Genomic DNA, 13836 nt, shown 5'->3' on the forward strand with positions numbered 1-13836 from the left:
TCTCGCAATTGTTCGGGTAAGGAGTGACTGACGTTCCATAGCTTCCTCACTCCTGTGAGAGGCTTTTAATTTGTTTAAAATGATTAGATGGGATTAAAGGCTCAACTAAGCTTTCACTTGTTGCTGTAATCTCTCAGTAAACTCAATGGCTAAGTATTTTATGATGCAGATTCCTCCAGCAGCAGATTATCAGAAAATGTCACTTCATCCATGTGTGTGTGTGTGTGGCCTGTAGGTATTCTCGTGTAACTCGTGTCACGGCCAGAAGAGACATCCGTGTGTGTGGCCTGTAGGTATTCTCGCCGGTTGATGTTGGGTTCTTAATTGATATAGCAGTGTCATGTAACTTGTGTCACGGCCAGAAGAGACATCCGTAAAATCCAGATTCTGTTACTTTTTTCCTGCATACTCCGACAACAGGTCCATAGATGACAATGCGATGATGACAATGTACAATTACTATGTGTGTGTGTATATATATATATCTATATATCTATATATATATATATATAGATATATATATATTTGGAATGTGTGTGTGTGTATTGTATATGCCGTAGCGCAGTACAATAGGGTTGGAGGATGAAAACAATAGGGTAACATACATTCTTAAAGTAGGTAAGAGGGCACTACCCCAAGGAGCTTACAATCTATAAGGTAGGGTAAGTGGAAACCTTATGGAACTGGGTGATCAGAAAGTTGGGGTGTTTTGGATTGCTGCGTACCACAATATGTGAGGGAGTTGGTGTTGGGGAAGCAGTAAGTGGGAGTGTGCGGAGGTAGAGCTGTGAGTGCAGGTAATGTGTGAGGGAGTTGGGGAAGCAGTAAGTGGGAGTGTGCGGAGGTAGAGCTGTGAGAGCAGGTAATGTGTGAGGGAGTTGGGGAAGCAGTAAGTGGGAGTGTGCGGAGGTAGAGCTGTGAGAGCAGGTAATGTGTGAGGGAGTTGGGGAAGCAGTAAGTGGGAGTGTGCGGAGGTAGAGCTGTGAGAGCAGGTAATGTGTGAGGGAGTTGGGGAAGCAGTAAGTGGGAGTGTGCGGAGGTAGAGCTGTGAGAGCAGGTAATGTGTGAGGGAGTTGGTGTTGGGGAAGCAGTAAGTGGGAGTGTGCAGAGGTAGAGCTGTGAGATCGGGTAATGTGTGAGGGAGTTGGGGAAGCAGTAAGTGGGAGTGTGCGGCGGTAGAGCTGTGAGAGCAGGTAATGTGTGAGGGAGTAGGTGTTGGGGAAGCAGTAAGTGGGAGTGTGCGGAGGTAGCGCTGTGAGAGCAGGTAATGTGTGAGGGAGTTGGGGAAGCAGTAAGTGGGAGTGTGCGGAGGTAGAGCTGTGAGAGCAGGTAATGTGTGAGGGAGTTGGGGAAGCAGTAAGTGGGATTGTGCGGAGGTAGAGCTGTGAGATCGGGTAATGTGTGAGGGAGTTGGGGAAGCAGTAAGTGGGAGTGTGCGGAGGTAGAGCTGTGAGAGCAGGTAATGTGTGAGGGAGTTGGGGAAGCAGTAAGTGAGAGTGTGCGGCGGTAGAGCTGTGAGAGCAGGTAATGTGTGAGGGAGTTGGTGTTAGGGAAGCAGTAAGTGGGAGTGTGCGGAGGTAGAGCTGTGAGAGCAGGTAATGTGTGAGGGAGTTGGGGAAGCAGTAAGTGGGAGTGTGCGGAGGTAGAGCTGTGAGAGCAGGTAATGTGTGAGGGAGTTGGGGAACCAGTAAGTGGGAGTGTGCGGAGGTAGAGCTGTGAGAGCAGGTAATGTGTGAGGGAGTTGGGGAAGCAGTAAGTGGGAGTGTGTGGAGGTAGAGCTGTGAGAGCAGGTAATGTGTGAGGGAGTTGGGGAAGCAGTAAGTGGGAGTGTGCGGAGGTAGAGCTGTGAGAGCAGGTAATGTGTGAGGGAGTTGGGGAAGCAGTAAGTGGGAGTGTGCGGAGGTAGAGCTGTGAGAGCAGGTAATGTGTGAGGGAGTTGGTGTTGGGGAAGCAGTAAGTGAGAGTGTGCGGAGGTAGAGCTGTGAGAGCAGGTAATGTGTGAGGGAGTTGGGGAAGCAGTAAGTGGGAGTGTGCGGAGGTAGAGCTGTGAGAGCAGGTAATGTGTGAGGGAGTTGGGGAACCAGTAAGTGGGAGTGTGCGGAGGTAGAGCTGTGAGAGCAGGTAATGTGTGAGGGAGTTGGGGAAGCAGTAAGTGGGAGTGTGATGAGGTAGAGCTGTGAGAGCAGGTAATGTGTGAGGGAGTTGGGGAAGCAGTAAGTGGGAGTGTGTGGAGGTAGAGCTGTGAGAGCAGGTAATGTGTGAGGGAGTTGGGGAAGCAGTAAGTGGGAGTGTGATGAGGTAGAGCTGTGAGAGCAGGTAATGTGTGAGGGAGTTGGGGAAGCAGTAAGTGGGAGTGTGTGGAGGTAGAGCTGTGAGAGCAGGTAATGTGTGAGGGAGTTGGGGAAGCAGTAAGTGGGAGTGTGCGGAGGTAGAGCTGTGAGAGCAGGTAATGTGTGAGGGAGTTGGGGAAGCAGTAAGTGGGAGTGTGCGGAGGTAGAGCTGTGAGAGCAGGTAATGTGTGAGGGAGTTGGTGTTGGGGAAGCAGTAAGTGAGAGTGTGCAGAGGTAGAGCTGTGAGAGTAGGTAATGTGTGAGGGAGTTGGTGTTGGGGAAGCAGTAAGTGAGAGAGTGTGGAGGCATAGCTGTGATTGCAGTGTTACGTGTGTTCAAAATGCATCTGAAATATCAGTCCATATCACTGCACTGTGGAATTGTTGTGGACTGGAGTTGAGAACCCTTGGCTTAAGAAATCACTCGTCTTTTTCTATCAACAAGTCTCTCAAGTGGGATAAGGGTGATTGAAATAAAACCAGTGACTGCTGTCAGCACTTCTGTAGCCTTTCACAGAGGTTGGAGTGTTGCCAAGCTTGTAAACATCTTTGCCAATACGGTGGTCTAATTTCCAGTAGATTAAAGTGGATATTGGGTTAGCTGCAAAGTTAAAAGCACAAAGCTATGTATCACCTGCTGTGCCTTGGGTAACATTTCTTTTATAATGTAATATACTTGATGGATATTGAAGACATGTATCCATCGGCGAAATTACAAATACTATACCGGACCCCCCAAATTTGGTTCATGAGAGCAACCAAAAGGACCGTTTTTCAAGGTTACTCAAACACTTAATAAACCAATTAACATAACTTTAATTATCTTCAGGACAACTGGCTTAGGTCTGCGTTGGCCTAAAAAAAAAATGGTATGTTGATTGCTCACAAAGGCTAAATATATAGAGGGTCTATGTATCACGGCACTTTTGGAGCAAAACCAAGGCATTTTCACAGCGTTCCTATGTACCAAAGAAATTTGCTCTAATTTTGCCACATCTCCCCAGCTTGATCCATGGTGAGAGCCAGCAGGAGTCGTCTGGGGGAGTTACATGGTGCACAGATTATAATGCGATGTATCACATTCTGCGTCTCTGCCCCAGCTTGCACCTTGGGGAAAGTCAGTAGGAGGAGTTGGGGGGGGGGGGTCACATGGGGCACAGATTATAATGAGATGTATCACATTCTGCGTCTCTGCCCCAGCTTGCACCTTGGGGAGAGTCAGTAGGAGGAGTTGGGGGGGGTTACATGGGGCACAGATTATAATGAGATGTATCACATTCTGTGTCTCTGTCCCAGCTTGCACCTTGGGGGAGAGTCAGTAGGAGGATTTGGGGAGGAGTTACATGGTGCACAGATTATAATGAGATGTATCATATTCTGCGTCTCTGCCCAAGCTTGCACCTTGGGGAGAGTCAGTAGGAGGATTTGGGGAGGAGTTACATGGTGCACCGATTATAATGAGATGTATCACATTCTGCGTCTCTGCCCCAGCTTGCACCTTGGGGAGAGTCAGTAGGAGGAGTTGGGGGAGAGTTACATGAGACACAGATTATAATGAGATGTATCACATTCTGTGTCTCTGCCCCAGCTTGCACCTTGGGGAGAGTCAGTAGGAGGAGTTGGGGGGAGTTAAATGGTGCACAGATTATAATGAGATGTATCACATTCTGCGTCTCTGCCCCAGCTTGCACCTTGGGGAGAGTCAGTAGGAGGAGTTGGGGGGAGTTACATAGTGCACAGATTATAATGAGATGGATCACATTCTGCATTTTACTTGCCCCCCAAAATCCTCCATATTTGAAATGGCGTACGATGTAATAATATTGGATCAGATGTAAGAAACTGTTCTGTGCTGAAGGAGCAGCTCAGTGAGTAAAGACACTGACTTTATTTATTTATTTATTTATTTATAAAATATTTTACCAGGAAGTAATACATTGAGAGTTACCTCTCGTTTTCAAGTATGTCCTGGGCACAGAGTAAAACAAATAATACATGGTTACAAATACAGTTACATAAATGAACAAGGTATACATTTATATACAAGACATTGCATGCACAGTTAAAGAAAATATATATTATGAGCGTATGAAACAGTTACAGACCAGATTAAAGTGTGAGACAGCCTTAGATTTGAAAGAACTTAAGCTGGTGGTGGATATGAGAGTCTCTGGTAGGTTGTTCCAGTTTTGGGGTGCACGGAAGGAGAAGGAGGAACGTCCGGATACTTTGTTGAGTCTTGGGACCATGAATAGTCTTTTGGAGTCTGATCTCAGGTGATAGGTACTGCATGTGGTAGGGGTGAGGAGCTTGTTCAGGTAGCTGGGTAGCTTGCCCAGAAAGTATTTGAGGGTGAGACAGGAAAGGTGAACTTTGCGCCTAGACTCTAGTGATGACCAATCTAGTTCTTTGAGCATTTCGCAGTGATGTGTGTTGTAGTTGCATTGGAGAACAAAACGACAAATTGAATTGTAGAGGGTGTCAAGTTTGCTAAGGTGGGTTTGAGGAGCCGAGCCATATACTATGTCTCCATAGTCAATAATTGGCATTAGCATCTGCTGTGCAATACGCTTTCTGACCAGGAGACTTAGGGAGGATTTGTTCCTGTAAAGTACCCCTAGTTTGGCATAGGTCTTGGTTGTCAGGGTATCAATGTGCATCCCGAATGTTAAGTGGGAGTCAAACCATAAGCCCAGGTATTTAAAACTAGTGACAGGTGTTAGGGTGGTTTTAGCGTTGGTTCTAATCAGGAGCTCAGTCACTGGAAGCTTTACAAATTTAGTCTTGGTCCCAAATACCATTGTTACAGTCTTGTCAGTGTTTAAAAACAGTTTGTTTTGGGAAATCCAGTTTTCGAGTCTCAAAAAGTCAGACTGAAGTATGTGTTGAAGGTCAGAGAGGCTATGGCTGTGTGCATACAGGATTGTGTCATCTGCATACATGTGTATTGAGGCTTCCTTACAAGCTGTGGGAAGATCATTAATGAACACTGAGAAGAGTAGGGGCCCCAGAACAGAGCCTTGCGGGACACCACAGGTGATATCCAGGGGGTTGGAGTTAGAGCCTGAGATGGACACATGTTGGGATCTTCCTGATAGGTAGGACTGAAACCAGTTTAAAGCATGTTTCCCTATTCCAGAGCTCTGGAGTTTATTAAGCAGGATAGCATGATCAACTGTGTCAAAAGCCTTTGCAAAATCTAGGAATACTGCACCAGTGAGTTGTCCCCGTTCCATTCCACACTGGATTTCATTGCAAACTTTTAGCAGGGTAGTTACGGTGGAGTGTTTGGGACGAAACCCAGACTGGAATTGGCTAGGGAAATTTGTCTTGGTGTAGAACTCGCTTAATTGGGAGTGGACACATTTTTCCATAACTTTGGATAGAATTGGGAGAAGTGAGATTGGCCTGTAGTTTGAGACAGTGTTTTTGTCCCCACTTTTGAAGATTGGGACAACTCTGGCAGTTTTCCAGGTCTTAGGGATATGGCCTGCAGACAGGATAGAGTTGACTATGGACGCAATTGGTTTGGCAATGGCTGGGGCACCAAGTCGTTGGAACCTAGATTGTAGTAAGTCGGGTCCACATTGGCTGCTTAGTTTTAGTTTGAGGAGCGCTTGTGTAATCTCCTCTTCAGATACTGGGCTAAATTGAAAATTGTGGGCAGTGTTGGGAGGGGGTGGGACTGTAGGGATACTCCCAGGATGAGATTCATGTTTGGGGTTTGTGCTGCGTTTCGCTAATAAGTTAGTGGCACACCCCACAAAGTAATCATTGAATGCATTTGCAATGTCAGTGGGGTTTGTCAGAGTAATATCCCCCTTAGTGATATTACTTGGTTGTTGATGGTTAGGAGGCTGGAATATATTGTTGATAACCTTCCAGAAGTTAGCTGGGTTTGATGTATTCTGGAGGAGATTGTCAGAGTAATATTGTGCTTTTGCATGCCTTGTTTGCCTTGTGCACACGTTCCGCAGGCATCTGTAGTGATTGAGATCCTTGGTAGTGCCAGTTACTTTGTAGCTTTTCCACAAGGCATCCCTGAACTGGTAGAGTGCTATAAGGTCAGGTGTAACCCATGGAAGGTGGGCCCCCCGTACCCTTATTTTGCGTAGTGGAGCATGGGTATCGCAGAGTTTTAAGAACTCGGATTGGAAATAGTCGAGCGCAGAATCAGGGTCGGGAATTAAATCGATTCTGTGCCATGGGCAGTTGGTAAGGTCATCCAGAAACTGTTGTGGGTTAAAGTTTTTAAATGTTCTAGTGAGGAGAACTTTGGGGCTTGAATGGGGCGGTTTAATTTTCCTTACACAGTACACTATTGCATGGTCACTGAAAATGTCAGGAAGGATGCCAGAGGATTGGATTCTGCTGGGGTTTGAGGAGAGAATCCAGTCTAGCAAGGAATGGTTATGCGACTTCAGGTTTATTCGTGTGGGTTGGGAAATGAGTTGCGATAGGTTAAGTGACTTGAGTTGTATCTGGATTTTGTGGTTTTTAGGGTCAAGCCAATTGAAGTTGAAATCCCCAAGAACTAGCAGCTCACTCTTCTCATTCAGAGAGGAAATGGAGGCAAGAAATTGGGTGATATCAGTCAGGGATTGTAGAAGGGCTTTAGGGGGGCGGTAGATGCCAGCAAGCAAGATGGGCTTAGAAAAGGGGAGGCAGATTTTGCCAACTAGAGTTTCAAAAGAGGGTGGACTTGGTGGGCAATGTAGCAGTGTAAATTGTAAGGTGTCTGCAATATAAAATAACACCCCTCCTCCTCTCTTTGACCTATCTCTCCTAAAAATGGAGTATCCCTGAATGGCGATATTTGCATCAGGGGTTTTAGAGGATAGCCATGTTTCTGTAAGAACGATGGCTTTGGGTTTATGCATAAGGCACCATGCCCTTAGTTCATCTAGTTTGGGCAGCAGGCTCCGGATGTTTATATGGGCGACAGATAGCCCTTTTTGGAATTTAAAGGTGGAATTCTCAGGGGCATGGGACAGAGCTGAAATGGGAGGACCTGGGTTAGTTTCAATATCACCTGCTAGAGAGAGTAATAGTATGAGAAGAAATTTGGGTAGTTGTTTGCAAGTTGTAAATTTGTGGTGTTTTCCATTAGAGTGAGCAGTGGTTGGTGTGCTGGTTTTTAGAGTTCTCCACCAACATTCAGTAGATAGTGCAAGGCTTTTGAGTAGTCCAGGGTGTATGGTGATGTTGGGTGCGGGCCAGGATGGAGGAGTTTGTAGTGGATAGAGGGAGTAACATCTCCATGAGGCCAGGAGAAAGAAAAAAGTTAGAAGACATAGCAGGTTCATGATGCCAGAGGTAGGCAGTGTTGCATGGAGCTGTTATGAGCAGAGTGAGTGTGTGCAGACTAAACAGCAGGGGTGAACCTGTACCTTGTCATGTGTTTTGCTGCATTGCAATGCTAGGGTCAAGTCAGGGTTTCAGTGTTTTGTGCAGTCAGTTTTGGGAGAGGCTGCAGTGAAAGAAGTTGTAAAGGGGTGGGGGGTTAAACTATGCAGGCTAACAAGCATGGGATCATAGTGTGATCTGAATAGCTTACCATTTGTTGTCTTGAGTTAAAGAGTTTGCAGAAAGAAGCAGTCCCCAGTCACCTCTAGATTAACTGTAGTCTAACTGTATCACTTAAAAACCTCACTTTAATTGCCTCACTGCCTAATGCAGTTCCTGCCAAATGCAGCTGAGCTGTTAGTATTATACACAAAAAAAAGGTCACATGACCCTCCCCCTCCCCAATCAGTCACCTTGTTCCATTTGTTCAATTAACAGCACAGAGTTAAGAGGAAAGGAAAAAAAAAATAAATACTTTTTACATTCAAACATACTAACTTATATATCAATTCAACAAGGCCAGATTCAGTCTTATACAGAGAGTTTCAACATCAGGAACATACCTGTGAAGACTTTGGCACTGAGTGTGAAGCAGGGGAACCTGGTTCAAATCCCCGTGTTGTCTCCTTGTGACCTTGGGCAAGTCACTTTATCTCCCTGTGCCTCAGGCACCAAAAACATAGATTGTAAGCTCCATGGGGCAGGGACTGTGCCTGTAAATTTTTCTCTGTAAAGCGCTACGTAAAACTAGCAGCGCAATACAAAAAGAATAACAATTACATACAGTATGCTGCATATACTGCAAAATAGCAATACGCCTGAAGACACCTTTCTCTACGTTGATCCATAGACCCCATAATACGTAATGCTGCTGGGGAGCAGATAACTGAATGCAGCAGAATTTTGACATAAGAAAACTAATTTAGCAATAGAGCAATTTTACTTAGAAAAATCGGTGGCCCTGCAAAAAAATAGTTTTTACTTTTAATTCCTCTACAACGCAGAAAAACGATTTTCAGGTGAAAATTCTTAAACGGACGACAATGAGAAAGTAAAGCGCGTGTGGGCAATAACATATTTTTGCACACCAGAAGTAAAACAGCGAGCCTGGAATTCCTTCGCACGGGGGACCCTTCCTAAAGTAATAATAAAGGATCTAAATCGTGTTTTTGGGAAATAGAGTGTACGGGTAGCACCTCTAATTTGAATGAATGGGGGGGGGGAGGGAAGAAAGATGTTAAAATAAAAGAGACTGGTGGATTGAATCTTTTGAGAGGTCCGATGCCTTGATTTCCCCTAAGGAATTTTTTACTTGGTTGCTTTCTATCCGACTTCAAAACATCGCGTCTGTTCTCATGGGTTCAGGGTTCTCCTAACAGAAAAACAGGGATTTGTACTTTTGCCCTCATTAAGTAGGAAAATATCGTTTTCTTAAGTGTAAAGGGTGTGTTAATATTTTATTAAAAGATCCCCCGGGGGTAAAAACCAACAATGGAGACCCACAGTCAAGTTCTGCCTTCTTAATGTGGACCGGAAAGAGTTGTTTAGGTTGTCTTGCTCTGTGTAATTTAATTTAGTTTCCGTTTGAATATTTATCTTGAACAATTCAAGTTGGCTGTTTAATGTCTTCATTGCCAGTTTTAGCCGCATTGTTTGGATTTCATGAACCATTCCACTTTCTCACCCCGGCATTCAGAAGCTGATAAGCTTTGCTACGCTGGTATCTTTTCCTGTGTATGGGAGGTCCCGGTATATGTCAATTGGAGGGACTCGCAGATCCTCACGTCTGCTACAGACACGGGGAAAGGCCTGGAACTATACCCTACTGTCACAGACGGGTCTAAACGCAGAGCCAATCCATAACCTCTGTTCATATTTCATATGACATACACTGAAACCTTTTTTTTTCCTGTGAAGGAAAAGGCAGCCATCTTGTTGTATCCCTAAAACAACAACAACAGATGTTTGTGAAGCGCTGTGTGACCGTAATAGAAAGAAAAAGCAAGAGTTCTTGTACTTAATACGTCTTCTTCCAAGTAATATACTTTGAGCTTCTGCTAACGTGCTACTCTGTACCCGGTAGAAAAGTCAAAAAAGCCGGCACACCAAATGGTGCAATAAATGTGTCTTTCCGAGCGCAACGTCTCGGCTTCCCATGGAGCTATGAAAAAGGCTACATTGGAACGACGAAACGTTGTGCTAGGAGAGGCACATTTATTGCACCATTTGGTGTGCCAGCTGTTTAGGGCTGGACTTACGGCACGGCGAGCAAGGCCGTGCTCCCTCCTCCTGTCGGCGCCGAGGTCCAAATTCCGCCCGACCGAAGGGAAGAACTGCGGAGTCCCCGGGCCGGCAGCAACACTTTTGTACATATATCTTTATATAGCACCATCCAGGTACATAGCAGCCATACACGGCACATAATATGTAGCACATACTGGTAATAAGAGCTTCGGACATGACAGTAACAGTAGGGAAGGGCCATTCACCCCAAGGTGAGAGTGCATGTTTTTTTTAGAAGAGGGGGGGGTCTTACCTTCTCCAGAGCGGCCCTCTTCCTGTTGTTATGGCAACCGGCAGCTAATGACAACATGAAGTCGCGTGACACCGTGTTGCCTTGACAACGTGACGTCACATGCCGCCATGAAGTCATGACGCTGCAGGAGGAGGGCTGCTCTTCAAGGAATCGCCCGGGCCGGCAGGCAAGTACCCCTAGCTACTGCCACCAGAGGGGCCGCTCTACCAGCATGGTGAGCGCTGGCGCCAACATACTCTGAAGCGTGGTACAATGGGGGATGAGTGAGCGTAAACAGATGCAAAAGGTAATGAGGGCCCGGCTGTAGAGATTCAGTTTCTTTTATTACTTCGGAAAAAGTCGCAGACGCGTGCAAATGTTCCCTTTTTTCCCCGCTTGTGAACTTCTGTCTGTAAGGGAACGTTCCACGCAGGAACTCATTTTAAAGTATTTATTTTTGAATTAAAAAATGGCAGTGAATTGATATTTTGGCGAAACATTCATCCATTTCGGGTGCGCTCCCAGAAAAGGAACTTTTATCCATAGATAGAAATCTCACGTAAATGTATATTCTCATTGATTTTAGTTCAGTGGATATTTAGAAATACACAGACAGCCGGCCTTCTAGCCAAACAGGCAAAGGACGACCGAGAGCAGGGGGCAAGGCCCCCCTCACTGCAGATTGGTCGCCAAAGCGGCCAGGGTGTAGGAGGGGAGGGGTAAAAGTGGCTTTAGAGGGCACTGCCAGGAGCGAGTGCGGTCACTTTGCTCCTGGCTGTGACGGTTTCCCCCCTCCCCCCAGTTGCCGGGCTATACCCTGAAGTGGTTGAAGGGGATGCCCTGTCTTCCCCGGCTGCTCTCTTCCCCCGTCGCGTCCGAGCACTCCCTCCTGCCCACCCCCCTTCTTAGGCTAAGGCCCCGGTCACGCCGCTGTAACGCGCGCCCGCGATATTGGCGGCGCGTTCAGCCGATTCCCCGGTCTGCAGCTCAGAGTGACGGGGGCGCGGCCATGACGTCACCCGGCAGGTTCGCCCTCATTGGCTGAACCTCCGGGGGGCGTGCCTAATCGCTCGAGCAGGAGCAGCTCTCGCCCCAGCGCTGCGGCCCCCCCTCGCAGCGGGCCCGGCGCCATTGAGGGGAGGGCTCTCGTGCGTGCAGCGTCCGCCACAGCGGACGCTGTAGTATGCAGCGGGGGCAAGGCCTTATTGTTAATATTGAGGGGATAGCCTACGCTCTAGGTGTTTGCATTCCTCCATAGTGTGTAAAATCAGTCCTGAAATCATTTAATCTTTGTGTTCTGCCAGGGAAGCTGTTGCCCTGTGAAGGGTTAAATGGGGTCACCTTTTTGTGGGATTACACACAGTGACGTGGGACATGGTGGAATGTCCAATCACTTGATGTCACATAAAGAAGAAATAAAGCGTTGCTTGGAGTCGGCCTCCAAGCTGGAACTGATGTTTGAGTATTTTTATTGTGTGGGATTAAAGCCTAGAAAATATACTTTTCTCTGATATCCTGGGCACTGGTATTGTTTTGGTGGGGTTTATGTTCGCTAACTTCATCATTGTGATTAGGGAAATAAGGATGAAAAAGGACATTAACATCTGCAGCTTTTACTGCACAGAGGTTTCATATAGAAGTGCCCCACGCGGCCACCCCTCCCCTGCCACTCCACGCGGCCACCCATCCCCTGCCACTCCGCGCGGCCACCCCTCCCCTGCCACTCCGCGCGGCCACCCCTCCCCTGCCACTCCACGCGGCCACCCCTGCCACTCCGCGCGGCCACCCATCCCCTGCCACTCCGCGCGGCCACCACTCCCCTGCCACTCCGCGCGGCCACCACTCCCCTGCCACTCCGCGCGGCCACCCATCCCCTGCCACTCCGCGCGGCCACCACTCCCCTGCCACTCCGCGCGGCCACCACTCCCCTGCCACTCCGCGCGGCCACCCCTCCCCTGCCACTCCGCGCGGCCACCACTCCCCTGCCACTCCGCGCAGCCACCCCTCCCCTGCCACTCCGCGCGGCCACCACTCTCCTGCCACTCCGCGCGGCCACCCCTCCCCTGCCACTCCGCGCGGCCACCACTCCCCTGCCACTCCGCGCGGCCACCCATCCCCTGCCACTCCGCGCGGCCACCACTCCCCTGCCACTCCGCGCAGCCACCCCTCCCCTGCCACTCCGCGCGGCCACCCCTCCCCTGCCACTACGCGCGGCCACCCCTCCCCTGCCACTCCGCGCGGCCACCCCTCCCCTGCCACTCCGCGCGGCCACCCCTCTTCTGCCACTCCGCGCGGCCACCCCTCCCCTGCCACTCCGCGCGGCCACCACTCCCCTGCCACTCCACGCGGCCACCCATGCCACGCGGCCACACTTCCCCTGCCACTCCGTTTAGCCACCCCTCCCCTGCCACTCCGCGCAGCCACCCCTCCCCTGCCACTCCGCGCGGCCACCCCTCCCCTGCCACTCGCGCGGCCACCCCTCCCCTGCCACTCCGCGCGGCCACCCCTCCCCTCCCACTCCACGCGGCCACCCCTCCCCTGCCACTCCGCGCGGCCACCCCTCCCCTGCCACTCCGCGCAGCCACCCCTCCCATGCCACTCTGCGCGGCCACCCCTCCCCTGCCACTCCGCGCGGCCACCCCTCCCCTGCCACTCCGCGCGGCCACCCCTCCCCTGCTACTCCACGTGGCCTGTTACCTGTTGATATTGCTTTGCAGCGGTTGTCCACGGATTATCCACGGATCAGGGGTAACCATTCATGGGCTTGACCTTTATTGAGAACCTGGTTACCCCCCTACAGTCACATACCTCCCTACCGTCACATACCTCCCTACCGTCACATACCTCCCTACCGTCACATACCTCCCTACCGTCACATACCCCCCTACCGTCACATACCTCCCTACCGTCACATACCCCCCTACCGTCACATACCCCCCTACCGTCACATACCTCCCTACCGTCACATATCCCCCTACCGTCACATACCCCCCTACCGTCACATACCTCCCTACCGTCACATACCCCCCTACCGTCACATACCCCCCTACCGTCACATACCTCCCTACCGTCACATACCCCCCTACCGTCACATACCCCCCTACCGTCACATACCTCCCTACCGTCACATACCCCGCTACCGTCACATACCTCCCTACCGTCACATACCCCCCTACCGTCACATACCCCCCTCCCGTCACATACCTCCCTACCGTCACATACCCCCCTACCGTCACATACCTCCCTACCGTCACATACCCCCCTACCGTCACATACCTCCCTACCGTCACATACCTCCCTACCGTCACATACCCCCTACAGTCACATACCCCCCTACCGTCACATACCTCCCTACCGTCACATACCCCCTACAGTCACATACCCCCCTACCGTCACATACTTCCCTACCGTCACATACCCCCCTACCGTCACATACCCCCCTACCGTCACATACCTCCCTACCGTCACATACCCCCTACCGTCACATACCCCCCTACCGTCACATACCCCCCTACCGTCACATACCCCCCTACCGTCACATACCTCCCTACCGTCACATACCTCCCTACCGTCACATACCCCCCTACCGTCACATACCCCCCTACCGTCACATACCTCCCTACCGTCACATACCCCCTACCGTCAC

Source organism: Ascaphus truei, unplaced genomic scaffold, assembly GCF_040206685.1.
Source record: "Ascaphus truei isolate aAscTru1 unplaced genomic scaffold, aAscTru1.hap1 HAP1_SCAFFOLD_985, whole genome shotgun sequence".
NCBI classification, from domain to species: domain Eukaryota; kingdom Metazoa; phylum Chordata; class Amphibia; order Anura; family Ascaphidae; genus Ascaphus; species Ascaphus truei.